We start from the raw sequence: 17333 nt of genomic DNA on the forward strand, positions 1-17333 counted from the left end.
TAGATAAGTTTCTCAAAATAAAATGCACATGCAAAAAAACAACATGCGGCGAATCAAACTTCAGACAACTTTGAAAGATCTGTATTTGCTTATATACATGTACTTTGTTTCTTTTACACAGTGTTTACACATCTAATATTGCACCATGGTCAGGTATCAATTTTTGTATTACGTCACAAGTATGACGCAGCTACGACGGAAGACCTCATCGTTGCTTGCAACGAGCTCGTCTCTAGTTATATCCCTTCTTTGATTTGACATATAAATTCAATACATTTAACATGTATAAACAAATGGAATTCACGAATTTCCTAGAGATTCGTAGCGCAATTGAACGCCTGATTGCACGATTATGTATTGAATAGTATACGATTTGGTGTATTACCGTATGATAATAAACGAATTATTTTATGGGTTTTGTTTATAATGTATCATGACCCCGAATACTTTAGTCTGACCTCACAAGGGGCATAATTCAAACTACATTTAGCAGAGTATAAAATCAACATGAACACGGATTTTTACTATGTTATTATCACGAAGCCGATAACTGGTACAGTAAATCGTAATAACTCGGCAAATTCGGGGCATACTTAAAAGCACAAAACAAGATGTTTTGGGTTCTAAATAATGATATAAACTAACAGATTGATAAATAAGGAGTTCACTTTTTAAAGTATGTCAAGTTTTATCCAAAATTATCAAGAACCAAGGAATTACGATAAGAAAACGTTAAATTTTAGCCGATAACTGGTACAGTGCCAGTAGAGGATTAAAAAAAATTCTTATTTTTATGCAAAAATTTAGATGTTCGGAAAAATAAATTCATTAAATTACTGTTTTTGATTTGTTTTAAGGTTACAGTCTGGAATTTAGACTAGTGTCTTTGTAATGAATATTTTGTCAGTGAGAGAATCTTTTATCGTGCCAACACCTACAGGAATTTTGGATTAAAAAAAATGTTCTATCTTCAAACATGTACAGCTTGATCAACAAAAAAGTGGTTGTATCAATTATTTTTAAAAAAAATATTGTACTTTATACACATGTTGAGGTATAACGCATGGAATGTGTACCTTGTTAACTATAAGAGAACAAAAACCATGCACTGAAACTTCTCCAATGCATGGTTAATTTGTGTCCATTGCTTGATAAACTCACTCCTGCAATTCTTTTTTTTTTAGTGTGCCTCAATTATAAACGAGGGTGTGTATATTTGCTTTGAAATATGCAATGTAATAATATTCCATTCTTCTTTAATGTTGCACGTTATCAATAAAAAAAGCAAGTAAAAAATAATAACTGTTTATCCGCGCATGCCCCTTCCCCCCCCCCCTCAAAAAACAAAATTATTCTTCAGAACCCCCTGTAAAATTTCGAGGATCTCCGCATACATTCTAAAAGATTCATTGGCCCTTGCTTTCGATTAAAAATGCGAGTAAAATGTTTGGTCTTTTTACGTTCATACCGGGCATACCCACTGTGTGATTATAATCGTCGTCCATATTCTGTGTATATTGAGTCAATTATGATGATTAGATAAGTTTCTCAAAATAAAATGCACATGCAAAAAAACAACATGCGGCGAATCAAACTTCAGACAACTTTGAAAGATCTGTATTTGCTTATATACATGTACTTTGTTTCTTTTACACAGTGTTTACACATCTAATATTGCACCATGGTCAGGTATCAATTTTTGTATTACGTCACAAGTATGACGCAGCTACGACGGAAGACCTAATCGTTGCTTGCAACGAGCTCGTCTCTAGTTATATCCCTTCTTTGATTTGACATATAAATTCAATACATTTAACATGTATAAACAAATGGAATTCACGAATTTCCTAGAGATTCGTAGCGCAATTGAACGCCTGATTGCACGATTATGTATTGAATAGTATACGATTTGGTGTATTACCGTATGATAATAAACGAATTATTTTATGGGTTTTGTTTATAATGTATCATGACCCCGAATACTTTAGTCTGACCTCACAAGGGGCATAATTCAAACTACATTTAGCAGAGTATAAAATCAACATGAACACGGATTTTTACTATGTTATTATCACGAAGCCGATAACTGGTACAGTAAATCGTAATAACTCGGCAAATTCGGGGCATACTTAAAAGCACAAAACAAGATGTTTTGGGTTCTAAATAATGATATAAACTAACAGATTGATAAATAAGGAGTTCACTTTTTAAAGTATGTCAAGTTTTATCCAAAATTATCAAGAACCAAGGAATTACGATAAGAAAACGTTAAATTTTAGCCGATAACTGGTACAGTGCCAGTAGAGGATTAAAAAAAATTCTTATTTTTATGCAAAAATTTAGATGTTCGGAAAAATAAATTCATTAAATTACTGTTTTTGATTTGTTTTAAGGTTACAGTCTGGAATTTAGACTAGTGTCTTTGTAATGAATATTTTGTCAGTGAGAGAATCTTTTATCGTGCCAACACCTACAGGAATTTTGGATTAAAAAAAATGTTCTATCTTCAAACATGTACAGCTTGATCAACAAAAAAGTGGTTGTATCAATTATTTTTAAAAAAAATATTGTACTTTATACACATGTTGAGGTATAACGCATGGAATGTGTACCTTGTTAACTATAAGAGAACAAAAACCATGCACTGAAACTTCTCCAATGCATGGTTAATTTGTGTCCATTGCTTGATAAACTCACTCCTGCAATTCTTTTTTTTTTAGTGTGCCTCAATTATAAACGAGGGTGTGTATATTTGCTTTGAAATATGCAATGTAATAATATTCCATTCTTCTTTAATGTTGCACGTTATCAATAAAAAAAGCAAGTAAAAAATAATAACTGTTTATCCGCGCATGCCCCTTCCCCCCCCCCCCCCCCCTCAAAAAACAAAATTATTCTTCAGAACCCCCTGTAAAATTTCGAGGATCTCCGCATACATTCTAAAAGATTCATTGGCCCTTGCTTTCGATTAAAAATGCGAGTAAAATGTTTGGTCTTTTTACGTTCATACCGGGCATACCCACTGTGTGATTATAATCGTCGTCCATATTCTGTGTATATTGAGTCAATTATGATGATTAGATAAGTTTCTCAAAATAAAATGCACATGCAAAAAAACAACATGCGGCGAATCAAACTTCAGACAACTTTGAAAGATCTGTATTTGCTTATATACATGTACTTTGTTTCTTTTACACAGTGTTTACACATCTAATATTGCACCATGGTCAGGTATCAATTTTTGTATTACGTCACAAGTATGACGCAGCTACGACGGAAGACCTCATCGTTGCTTGCAACGAGCTCGTCTCTAGTTATATCCCTTCTTTGATTTGACATATAAATTCAATACATTTAACATGTATAAACAAATGGAATTCACGAATTTCCTAGAGATTCGTAGCGCAATTGAACGCCTGATTGCACGATTATGTATTGAATAGTATACGATTTGGTGTATTACCGTATGATAATAAACGAATTATTTTATGGGTTTTGTTTATAATGTATCATGACCCCGAATACTTTAGTCTGACCTCACAAGGGGCATAATTCAAACTACATTTAGCAGAGTATAAAATCAACATGAACACGGATTTTTACTATGTTATTATCACGAAGCCGATAACTGGTACAGTAAATCGTAATAACTCGGCAAATTCGGGGCATACTTAAAAGCACAAAACAAGATGTTTTGGGTTCTAAATAATGATATAAACTAACAGATTGATAAATAAGGAGTTCACTTTTTAAAGTATGTCAAGTTTTATCCAAAATTATCAAGAACCAAGGAATTACGATAAGAAAACGTTAAATTTTAGCCGATAACTGGTACAGTGCCAGTAGAGGATTAAAAAAAATTCTTATTTTTATGCAAAAATTTAGATGTTCGGAAAAATAAATTCATTAAATTACTGTTTTTGATTTGTTTTAAGGTTACAGTCTGGAATTTAGACTAGTGTCTTTGTAATGAATATTTTGTCAGTGAGAGAATCTTTTATCGTGCCAACACCTACAGGAATTTTGGATTAAAAAAAATGTTCTATCTTCAAACATGTACAGCTTGATCAACAAAAAAGTGGTTGTATCAATTATTTTTAAAAAAAAATATTGTACTTTATACACATGTTGAGGTATAACGCATGGAATGTGTACCTTGTTAACTATAAGAGAACAAAAACCATGCACTGAAACTTCTCCAATGCATGGTTAATTTGTGTCCATTGCTTGATAAACTCACTCCTGCAATTCTTTTTTTTTTAGTGTGCCTCAATTATAAACGAGGGTGTGTATATTTGCTTTGAAATATGCAATGTAATAATATTCCATTCTTCTTTAATGTTGCACGTTATCAATAAAAAAAGCAAGTAAAAAATAATAACTGTTTATCCGCGCATGCCCCTTCCCCCCCCCCCCCCCCCTCAAAAAACAAAATTATTCTTCAGAACCCCCTGTAAAATTTCGAGGATCTCCGCATACATTCTAAAAGATTCATTGGCCCTTGCTTTCGATTAAAAATGCGAGTAAAATGTTTGGTCTTTTTACGTTCATACCGGGCATACCCACTGTGTGATTATAATCGTCGTCCATATTCTGTGTATATTGAGTCAATTATGATGATTAGATAAGTTTCTCAAAATAAAATGCACATGCAAAAAAACAACATGCGGCGAATCAAACTTCAGACAACTTTGAAAGATCTGTATTTGCTTATATACATGTACTTTGTTTCTTTTACACAGTGTTTACACATCTAATATTGCACCATGGTCAGGTATCAATTTTTGTATTACGTCACAAGTATGACGCAGCTACGACGGAAGACCTAATCGTTGCTTGCAACGAGCTCGTCTCTAGTTATATCCCTTCTTTGATTTGACATATAAATTCAATACATTTAACATGTATAAACAAATGGAATTCACGAATTTCCTAGAGATTCGTAGCGCAATTGAACGCCTGATTGCACGAGTATACGATTTGGTGTATTACCGTATGATAATAAACGAATTATTTTATGGGTTTTGTTTATAATGTATCATGACCCCGAATACTTTAGTCTGACCTCACAAGGGGCATAATTCAAACTACATTTAGCAGAGTATAAAATCAACATGAACACGGATTTTACTATGTTATTATCACGAAGCCGATAACTGGTACAGTAAATCGTAATAACTCGGCAAATTCGGGGCATACTTAAAAGCACAAAACAAGATGTTTTGGGTTCTAAATAATGATATAAACTAACAGATTGATAAATAAGGAGTTCACTTTAAATGATAAATAAGGAGTTCACTTTTTAAAGTATGTCAAGTTTTATCCAAAATTATCAAGAACCAAGGAATTACGATAAGAAAACGTTAAATTTTAGCCGATAACTGGTACAGTGCCAGTAGAGGATTAAAAAAAATTCTTATTTTTATGCAAAAATTTAGATGTTCGGAAAAATAAATTCATTAAATTACTGTTTTTGATTTGTTTTAAGGTTACAGTCTGGAATTTAGACTAGTGTCTTTGTAATGAATATTTTGTCAGTGAGAGAATCTTTTATCGTGCCAACACCTACAGGAATTTTGGATTAAAAAAAATGTTCTATCTTCAAACATGTACAGCTTGATCAACAAAAAAGTGGTTGTATCAATTATTTTTAAAAAAAATATTGTACTTTATACACATGTTGAGGTATAACGCATGGAATGTGTACCTTGTTAACTATAAGAGAACAAAAACCATGCACTGAAACTTCTCCAATGCATGGTTAATTTGTGTCCATTGCTTGATAAACTCACTCCTGCAATTCTTTTTTTTTTAGTGTGCCTCAATTATAAACGAGGGTGTGTATATTTGCTTTGAAATATGCAATGTAATAATATTCCATTCTTCTTTAATGTTGCACGTTATCAATAAAAAAAGCAAGTAAAAAATAATAACTGTTTATCCGCGCATGCCCCTCCCCCCCCCCCCCCTCAAAAAACAAAATTATTCTTCAGAACCCCCTGTAAAATTTCGAGGATCTCCGCATACATTCTAAAAGATTCATTGGCCCTTGCTTTCGATTAAAAATGCGAGTAAAATGTTTGGTCTTTTTACGTTCATACCGGGCATACCCACTGTGTGATTATAATCGTCGTCCATATTCTGTGTATATTGAGTCAATTATGATGATTAGATAAGTTTCTCAAAATAAAATGCACATGCAAAAAAACAACATGCGGCGAATCAAACTTCAGACAACTTTGAAAGATCTGTATTTGCTTATATACATGTACTTTGTTTCTTTTACACAGTGTTTACACATCTAATATTGCACCATGGTCAGGTATCAATTTTTGTATTACGTCACAAGTATGACGCAGCTACGACGGAAGACCTAATCGTTGCTTGCAACGAGCTCGTCTCTAGTTATATCCCTTCTTTGATTTGACATATAAATTCAATACATTTAACATGTATAAACAAATGGAATTCACGAATTTCCTAGAGATTCGTAGCGCAATTGAACGCCTGATTGCACGAGTATACGATTTGGTGTATTACCGTATGATAATAAACGAATTATTTTATGGGTTTTGTTTATAATGTATCATGACCCCGAATACTTTAGTCTGACCTCACAAGGGGCATAATTCAAACTACATTTAGCAGAGTATAAAATCAACATGAACACGGATTTTACTATGTTATTATCACGAAGCCGATAACTGGTACAGTAAATCGTAATAACTCGGCAAATTCGGGGCATACTTAAAAGCACAAAACAAGATGTTTTGGGTTCTAAATAATGATATAAACTAACAGATTGATAAATAAGGAGTTCACTTTTTAAAGTATGTCAAGTTTTATCCAAAATTATCAAGAACCAAGGAATTACGATAAGAAAACGTTAAATTTTAGCCGATAACTGGTACAGTGCCAGTAGAGGATTAAAAAAAATTCTTATTTTTATGCAAAAATTTAGATGTTCGGAAAAATAAAATTCATTAAATTACTGTTTTTGATTTGTTTTAAGGTTACAGTCTGGAATTTAGACTAGTGTCTTTGTAATGAATATTTTGTCAGTGAGAGAATCTTTTATCGTGCCAACACCTACAGGAATTTTGTATTAAAAAAAATGTTCTATCTTCAAACATGTACAGCTTGATCAACAAAAAAGTGGTTGTATCAATTATTTTTAAAAAAAATATTGTACTTTATACACATGTTGAGGTATAACGCATGGAATGTGTACCTTGTTAACTATAAGAGAACAAAAACCATGCACTGAAACTTCTCCAATGCATGGTTAATTTGTGTCCATTGCTTGATAAACTCACTCCTGCAATTCTTTTTTTTTAGTGTGCCTCAATTATAAACGAGGGTGTGTATATTTGCTTTGAAATATGCAATGTAATAATATTCCATTCTTCTTTAATGTTGCACGTTATCAATAAAAAAAGCAAGTAAAAAATAATAACTGTTTTTGAGTGGGATGTTGCCCCCTTTTCACCGTCATGATGAAGTTCGTGTTCACTGTCGTGTCTTTGACCTTCGTTGTCATCGTCAAACAATAATCCACAGTATCCGCATAAGAAGAAGGTGTTCATCTAGTTTAAAAATATTGATGTGTAATCAGAAAATGAACATGTAATTTAATCTCAATAGTGTAATGGTCTTTTTTATGATTTTACTACTTACTTCGTCTTTCTTGATTAATCCGGAAACAATAATTCGATTATAATTTTAAAATTGAAAACGTTTAAGGATGCGATACTTCCGTAATTCATAGTCAGATGAAATCGTTGATTTTTATAATTAATATTCTTAACTGAGTAAAAATGTATGATTATGTAATTAAGATTTGTTACTGATAACAATTATATATCATTACCGAGTCATCATCATCATTATTCGATAGCATTAGACGGTTATGTCCATCTTCATGCATTTGACCTTCAAGGTGATTCTTAAATATTAAAACGCAGTACTTGCATAGGAAATCTGACATCTATATAAAAAAAAAGATGAAAATATTCTGATTTTTTTTTTGCTTTTCAAATATTTATGTCTTTTTTCTTAAACCCATCATTGTCTGTTGGTTTTTTCCCTTTTTATCACTGCAAAAAGAACGATAACTCTACAGCCTGGCTTTTCAAATTATCTTTCCCTTCTCCATAGAACAACAGAAAAAAAGATTGTTTTTTTTTTTTACAAAATTTATGAAAGGATGACACTGCATCGTATGAATAAAATAAAAAGTATACATATGATATTATACTACAGTAACAGTAAAATGGTATCTTAAGAAATTAATTACATAATATAAAATTACACCTTATATTTTGAAAATAGTTTTATAAAGTTTTGTAAAATTGTTTTTGTAAACTACAGATTGTAAAAATAAGATCCTAACATGTTATATTTTTTTGGTTAAAAAAAAATTAGTCATTATACATTTTTAATTAAAAAAAAAAATCTAATATAGATAATTATCCATAGACCTACATGTTATTTTTAAATAAAAAAAAATTCACTCTTTACAAAAAATATTACAAAAATGTAGTTTACCTACATTTTTTACACAGAATTGTGAATATACCTTTAAACACCTAAATGTTGATTTCATAAAAAAAATAATTAAAATGTATTACAGCAATAAGGATAATATTATTAATATAAAAACCTGACCTAAAAAAAATTGTACAGTGTAAAATATGTATACACAAAGCACTATTTATATGACTAGAACAAGGTAATGACTTTTGTATGATAAAGTGTTCTATTTAATACATGTTAGCACTAAAAATAAGACTAGAATTAATAAATGGTACATACTGTAGTAAAATATCATATTTTTAAAGTAATAATTAAAAAACAATTTTGCACATCAATATGCACATGTAAAATTTGTAAACAAAATTAAAAAAAACATTAAAAAAAATCAATTTAACATAATGACACCTGATGTTTCGCCTAGTTTTTACAAATAAGTCACGTCATTTATTTTGTTTGAAAAAAACACATCACCATGTATAATTATATACATTTTTTAAACTTTAGTAAAACATAAAGTGGTGTGTAATTACATAGCACAACCATACAAATAAACTCAACTGTTATCTACCATGTATACATGATATATTAAAGTTCAACTTATTTTATAATTATTAATAAAAGAAAATCGCCAGCCACAGGCTCTTGGAATGTCTTCATCCGGTAAGCTTCAAATCGCTTGTTAGTTCAACAATCATATTTTAAAGTTTGACTGTATTTCTGAACTTCAGGCCAAATTTAGAAAAGTTTTAAGTCTTAAAAGACTCCCCGACAGCTCTGTTTATGGGCTATGGAAACTCAGGTGGCCAATAAGGCCTAGCTGTGGTAATCTTGTTTAATTCCTCCCATTCTTTTATTGAGTAAAAAGGAGCTTGAATATGAATTCTTTAAGTTTTTGAAATGCTAAAGATTCTGTATACATGTTAATGTATGAAGGTGACAGTGCTAAGAGGAGAAGAACAGTGCCAGTAAACAACACCTCATCAGAAAACAGTAAGGAATTGAAATAAATGATTGATACTTGCTACAGTAAAACATGGTTATACATGTAGCAAACACACTTACAATTAACTGATGCTTATAGGAAGGTGATTGTCAGTCTCCAAGTGACTTCATTACAATCGCTGTAATCTTGACGGATATAACAAATTACACTTATATAGAAGTAAAATCGCCCATCCCTGGCACTTTGTTATAAACATGTTTTATTGTACCGTCTTCTATGCATGGCACATATATTACAATTAATGTCTAAATCTTCTTTTTTTACTATGCATTTCAGTTTCACTCCAACAGAGAATAGTACAGATTGAGGAGGAAAAGTTGGAAGTCATGAGATGCAATTTGCAAGTTGAGAAGCGCAAGCTGGAGCTCATGGAACAGTATGTCCATTGGAGGATGGAGTCAAGGGCAGAGTACAGTACACCATCAGTGTCACCAGTCATAAGAGGACTTTTTGCATCTTGATTTTAAATATCTAAACCATAAATGTCTGTCATATTTTAAATTTGAAGTATATATTCATAATTGGGTGGGTGTAAATACAACATTTACAATGTGGTTTTATTTTAGCATTAAATGCATATTTTTGGATATCATCAATTCTATATAACATACCAGGCTATGCTGACAAATTGAATACCATGCTGTATTCAATTTGTCTGCACGGTCTTGTGTGTTATAGGACCGAGGAAACTTTGCTGGTAAAATTCTTCTTAAAATATTTTCTTCCTCTCCAGAACCATTGTGCCAAAATTGCCAATCTACATTTACATTCAAATTGTTTTTATGTATTCTCAAACCTATAATATATGGAATTTTTGCAAGTTTACCTCCCCTTGGCTCGAGCCAACATGAGCCAATATGAATGTTGCTGATCACATTTTGTTTGGTCTTTGTTTGTCTGTCTGTCTGCACATTTTTCAAATTTTTTGCTGCTTTTCTAGAAGCACAGTACTGGGTCAATTTCAACCACACTTGGCATATGACGTTTTTTTCATAAATTAGAACACAAACACTATGGAACAATTTAACTTTGTATTACCAATAGGTATTAATTAAAATCAAATATGCAATTAAATTTGTACAAACATATTGAATAGTATATACTCCTGTATTGAAATTGTACATAATGAGCGAGTAATACCGATAATTTAGTCATACATGTATTTTAAATACTTGTGCATAGAACTTTTTTTCATGTGCTTTAAAGTTGGAATATGTTTTGTTAAAGAAGCATATGTACAACATCTCATCATATTCACATGCATTGATTATATACCTGTATTCATTCGTTGTTATGTTTGACATTAGATATTTATTGTTAAGAATGTTTTTAATTTACCTACTCAAAAGACAGTCATTATGTAGATAAAATACACTATTTGATAAAATTGACACTAGCTAATAGTCTGATTTCATACAAATTTGCAAACTTATGTGCAAATCAATATACATGCTTTCTCTTAAATGTAAAAAATGATATAATTATAATTGTAGGCATATCCATACTTATTTTCATTAACATGTATTTAAGTCAATATGTGCTAAAAGAAATGTATTTATACATATTTGTCAAAAGTCAATGTTACATATATGTAAATGTATATGTGTTTAATTTAATTATTATTTATCACAACTGAAAATTGTATATTTGTTTAATTTCCATGTTTTGAACATTGGTCTGTGTTTATAACTTAATAACATTCATTGATATCACAAATAGAAATATCTAAGTGTCTTTTTTTCAAGCAAGTAGACTGTAAATACAAAAAACTACTTATAGAGCAAATCTCTGGATGAGCCTTTGTCGGACAGTCTGGCCAGCAGCGTCAGCATTTGCTCCAGGCTGAGGAACCCCCTGATCTGGATGGAAATTGAGCTACATGTCATCTACTGGCAGCTTGATATCCATACACAGGTTGTGCAGCTTGAACACAGCTGTGAGTATTTGAACACTTTTGGCAGGTGTAAATAAAAGCATCCCTCCAGATTTATGTATACACCTGAAAGTAAACAAAGTAGGTTTCCTCACTGATTCTTGGGTTTGACCCCGTTGAAAATCGTATGATTGTATAAGGAAAAAAAAATTATGTATATTTTTAAATCCCGTCGGTCATCGTTGTTCATGAGTAATCATTACCTAAATCTGGATTTGCAAACACCAAGAGCCCGTTCAACAACAACCCTTGTTTTGCTGTGGGCGGAGTTGTAATTTTCCTCTGCCTGGCTGCTCGGGTTAGCTTTTGGGGTCATCATGTAACTTCGCAATGCATATGCCGAGTCTTCAAGAAGCCAACCGTCAACTCTGTGGAAAGATAGAAATATAGGATCTCTTATGATTTGCTACGGTATAGGGTCATAGGCGTCGGTAGCCTCTCACCCCTTTTTTTTGCAAAGTTATACCTAACCATTAGAAACATAGCATGATTATAGAGGGTTCAGCCCCCCACTTTTTCCTCGCAGGAAAGAAGATAATTGTTCCTAAATTTACCTTGAAAGATTGAGAAGTTGGATTCAGAAGCATACTAGCCCCCCCTCCCCCACGGATTAGGATTTTCATGATTCTTGGAATTGCTTTTTTCTCAATATTTCTGAGGATTTGTCTAGCCCCCCCCCCCCCCCCCCCCCCACTTTCAATTTGCTTCCGACGCCAGTGAGGGTTTTGATCCAACGAGCCACCAACATGGTTAAAATATAGAAAATTTTTAATTTATCGTGTGGCAGTAAAAACAGAATTTACAACAAGACAATTGATTTTGTATTTACCGCCAACCGGTAAATTCGAAATTTATAACATATACGTGAAAATTGATAAAAAAATTTTATTTTATTAATTTTGTTCAGATTAAATTCAATACCTTGTTTCCATATGGGTTTTCAGTGCGGAGTTTGAAAACATGAACGCATCGTGGGTTGACCCAGGCCATTTGCAAACTAGATTGGTAAACCTTGAAATTAAAAATAATGCGAATTTCAATTACAGATTTTCTCGGTATTCATTTAATGTAATATAATATTGTAGTTTTGTTGAATGAAAGAAAGAAAAGAGAAGAATGATCACCTTAAAGAAGCGTCAGCAACCACTTGTACGTTCATAGCGTGGAAGCCCTTCCGACAGACGTACTCTGGTTCATTGTCTTTGGGTGCTATGATAGGAATTTAAGTCCCATCAACGGCGCCGAGGAGGTTTGGAAATCCCGCAATCTGATAAAATTCATGTTTTGTACGAATTGCATCATTGCCTACAACAGTAAACATGCTGATTTTAAAGAGCGTCCCATTCATGTAGATGTATATATACAAAGATGTACTAAAATTCAATAGATGTAATAATTATATTTAATACATCCAAAATCAATGATATCTATACATGTATAGCGGTACATGTACTAGAAATTTTAACTTGTACACACCAGTTGGAAAATTGATGTTATGGAGCCTATTGCAAATGCTTTTGGTCACGTTATCAATTGCTCTAGAAACACTAGCTCTAGAAATCCCGTGTAGGTCACCGCACTCAGGGAAAAAAGCTGCCTTCGACAACTATCTTACTGTCACTAGAACCTGAAAATAGTGTACGTACCATAAATAATTGAACCTCTATTTCATACGTGTTTCTGAGAGAGAGAGAGAGAGAGAGAGAACTTGCCATACATTTACATGTAGATGTAGATAGGGGTTGGGTGTTGGAAGAGAATCAGGACCTTGGTTTCGTTGTAATTACTATTCAAACATAGATTCACTTACAGCAAATATTCACAATGTCTTTTATATATAATAATAAGCCCGGTATTTACATTATTTTCAGTACAAACTTGAAAGACGGCGTTCAACCAAAATGAATGAATTCATTTTTATTGTGCACTACGATACTTTATAACATATAGTATACAATAATTTTTCATGGGGTTATGGTTTATATTGGTTCAAATATACTTATATGAATACGTATGTAACTTTCTATTGTATTCTCATCAATTTACTATATGCATCTTTAAACACCAGAAGATGCCAAGTTATTGCTGTCGTTTTATACTAATTTTTTTTTAAAAAGCAAGTTACTTATTAGTGTTACCGGTGTAATTTGCATTTTACTTGATATATATTTACAAAATTTTACATAATATTAAAATGTTCTTATATTTAAAAAGATGCTATATCGTTTGCGAAATCGTATCTAGGTCTACATAAACTCTCTCTCTCTCTCTCTCTCTCTCTCTCTCTCTCTCTCTTTACTGCACACCTAATCATAGAGCGAACATTGTCAATGTGTAATTTAATAAAAAAAAAAGGTGGAAAAAAGTTAAAAGTATATAGATTTTATAGTATAAAAGTTATATAATAAGGTCTTTGTATTATAGTAGTTGACACTAACACATTTCTGTGACTGCATGTTGTATTTTCCCTCCGTGTGTACATGTACCATTCATTAAATAAAATATATAACGGCAGATAACTCGAAATAAACATAGTTCAAGTCGGACTCGGTCTTCGGTAAATTTATTCACCTGTGTGAAAGCTGAGAGTGCATGGCTCCTGTTGGTGTCCGGCTCAACGTCCTCCCTGACAATATCTATGAGGCGGAAAAGAAATTCCCTTGGTAGACGATACCGCTCGATCACCTCCATGTCATTCAAAAAGTCTAAGAGGTTTGTTCTGTCTCGAAAAACACGTTCTATTCTTATTAGTTTTCTCTGCTCGTCGTCTGCTAATAAAACACGGCGGCCATTTTTATTTGTTTACATGCACGTAAATCAATTTAAGAGTGCCCCTGACAGCTCGTAGACTTAAGAGCAACTTCCATCGTAACTCGCAACTCGCAACTCTTAGTGAAACGCACTTACGTACAACGTTCACGTTTACGTCTACGTTTACAATCTCCGATACGTTAGTGAAACGGTCGCCAGTAATTGAAATATCATAATTATCGAAAAGTAATGTTATCGGAACCATTTCGAGATTTTCAATCGTACATTTCATTTTCTTGTCAAAACTATTCATCATCAATTGTCAGTAAAAAAAATAATTTATTTTGAGTGTTTATGCATAATAGAAATGTGAGACGTTTACTATGTTCCAAAAGTAACGTATCTAATTTGTATTCATTCAGCAGTCAAGATTGCTCATCAGCTCCTTCATAGCTTTATTCAGTATATCACAAACAACTGTAAGCTTTTTGGGAAAAAAGTAAAAGGAAAACCCCCTTAAGCAAAACTGCCCCCTAATGTTACAATACAAGTTACTCTATTTTCCTTACTGCTATCAGATCAGATATGAGAGGACGCATCGTATTTTAACCTGATAAGGTTTGGATTGAGTAATTTGTCAGAAATTGATTTGGTTTGTTTAACTACCAAATTGGTAAAAAAATTATAGCTTTTTAATCTTTATTCTAATATCAAACGAAACATCGATAAAACACATTTAATATTTAATATTTCGTGGAAATTTACGATAAGATAAATTCATCAAGATAATTTTGACAAAAGTAGAGCTAAAGTCGTTGTGAAGCAACGATTATGTTTTCAGCTGCAGATGAGAGTCGAAAAAACAAGTTATAATGAATAATTAAAGGGGCATGGTCACGATTTGGGTCAAATTTTATATTTCTGTTTTTATTAATTACAATGCTTTATGAATGCATTTCTAATGATCGAATGAAATTTGGGTGCTCGTGGATGAGTTTTAAGCAAGATACAGGGCTCACATTTCTTCGTCATGTAAACAAGGCTCGTGTCCTGTTTTTATTTACATAGGTTCAATATACCAGTAAATTATTTTTTTCAAGATGATTTGTCAATATTCTTATTCATTTAAAACCTAAATGAACAGTTCCTAATGATTAACACATTCATTTAAGGTATAAAACTGGAGTTTTTACTTCAACATTCAAAATGTAAACAAAAGCTTTGTTTACATAGCGAGGAATTGTTAGCTCTGTAACTCGCTTATAACTAAACAAATGACACTCAAATTTTGGTTGCCTTTTAAAAATGCCTTTCTGAAGCATTATAAACATTAAAATCGAAAAAATAATTGTTGACCAAAATCGTGACCATGCCCCTTTAACATGTGTGTTTTTACTTTTACAATAAATAAACCAAGCTTATATTAAATAGCAATATGCCTTACGTCAACTACAACAGCGCACGATATTAAATTGACGTTTAATCTCTAACAATTTCAGAAGATGTAAATAAAATATGGACATAATTATCTTAGTCATTTCTAAAAAGACAACAAAAGGTTAATTTATTGGTTAATTTCTTGCACACCAGTCCTCCATAATTTGTCGTTTTGATAAATTATAATAAGGCTTTGTACGATCTGTCTATGCTTTGCTTCCAAGTGCGCTGTTACGATACCTTTATAAAAAACAATAATAAATAACCAAGGACTTCAAAGGGTCTTTGTTAATATATATATATATATATATATATATATATATATATATATATATATATATATATATATATATTTCATTACGTACATGTATCACACTTGACCTTGTCAACGTTGAGTAAAACCTGGCATTTGAATTTCATGAAAGCAGTACATGTGAATGCGAAAAAGCAGTTGAAATTTTTAAACAAATACTCTTTAAAGTCCTCAGTTATTTATGATTTTGTACTGTATAAACGTATCATAACAGCGCACTTGGAAGCAAAGCATAGACAGATCGTACAAAGCCTTATTATAATTTATCAAAACGACAAATTAAGGAGGACTGGAGTGCAACAAATTAACCATTATATTTACCTTTTATTATCTTTTTAGAAATTACTTAGATAATTATGTCCCCATTTTATTTACATCTTCTGCAGTTGTTAGAGATTAAACGTCAATTAAATATTGTGCGCTGTTGTAGTTGACATAAGGCATATTGCTATTTAATATAAGCTTGGTTTATTTATTGTGAAAGTAAAAAACACATATGTTAATCATTACAACTTGTTTTGTCGACTCTCATCTGCAGCTGAAAACATACTCGTTGCTTCACAACGACTTAAGCTCTAATTTTTTTCAAAATTATCGTGATCAATTTATCTTATCGTAAATTTCCACGAAATATTAAAAATTAAATGTGTTTTATCGATGTTCGTTTTATATTAGAAAAAAAGATTAAAAAGCTATAAATTTTACACAAACAAAATCAATTTCCGACAAATTACTCAATCCAAACCTTATCGGGTTAACATACGATGCGTCCTCTCATATCTGATCTGATAGCAGTAAGGAATACAGAGTCACTTGTATTGTAACAATAGGGGGCAGTTTTGTTTATGGGCGTTTTTCTTTTACTTTTTTCCCCAAAAGCTTACAGTTCTTCGTGATATACTGAATAAAGCTAGGAAGAAACTGACGAGCAATGTTGACTGCTGAATGAATACAAATTATATACGTTACTTTTGGAACATAGTAAACGTCTCACATTTCTATTATGCGTAAACACTCAAAATAGAATATTTTTACTGACAATTGATGATAAATAGTTTTGACAAGAAAATAAAATGTACGCTTGATAATCTCGAGATGGTTCCGATAACAATACTTTTCGATAATTATAATATTTCAATTACTGAACTTTCATTACTGAAATGTCAATCAACGAAAATTTAGAACGATCAAAGTTACGTCAAAGAAATAAAAAACAATCTGGTCCAATTAAAGCTAAAAAAAAAAAATAACACTTATGCCTTGTTATTAACGGCGCACTTAGCATTGCGCCAGTTTTTGACTTAATAACCTTATTTCCTGACATTTTCTGTAGATTTACTTATTTTTAAAAAATTGTTCGG

General features: G+C 31.8%; 1 protein-coding gene and 1 pseudogene across 1 annotated transcript in view; both read right to left on the reverse strand.

Moving 5' to 3' along the window:
- LOC128174613 (uncharacterized) overlaps positions 1 to 17333 on the reverse strand; it is a 151616-nt gene that overhangs the window by 100864 nt on the left and 33419 nt on the right. The gene's annotated exons all lie outside the window — the stretch shown is intronic.
- Positions 10295 to 12978, reverse strand: LOC128173342 (putative nuclease HARBI1; annotated as a pseudogene).

This window comes from Crassostrea angulata, chromosome 2 (genome assembly GCF_025612915.1).
Source record: "Crassostrea angulata isolate pt1a10 chromosome 2, ASM2561291v2, whole genome shotgun sequence".
Lineage (NCBI taxonomy): Eukaryota > Metazoa > Mollusca > Bivalvia > Ostreida > Ostreidae > Magallana > Magallana angulata.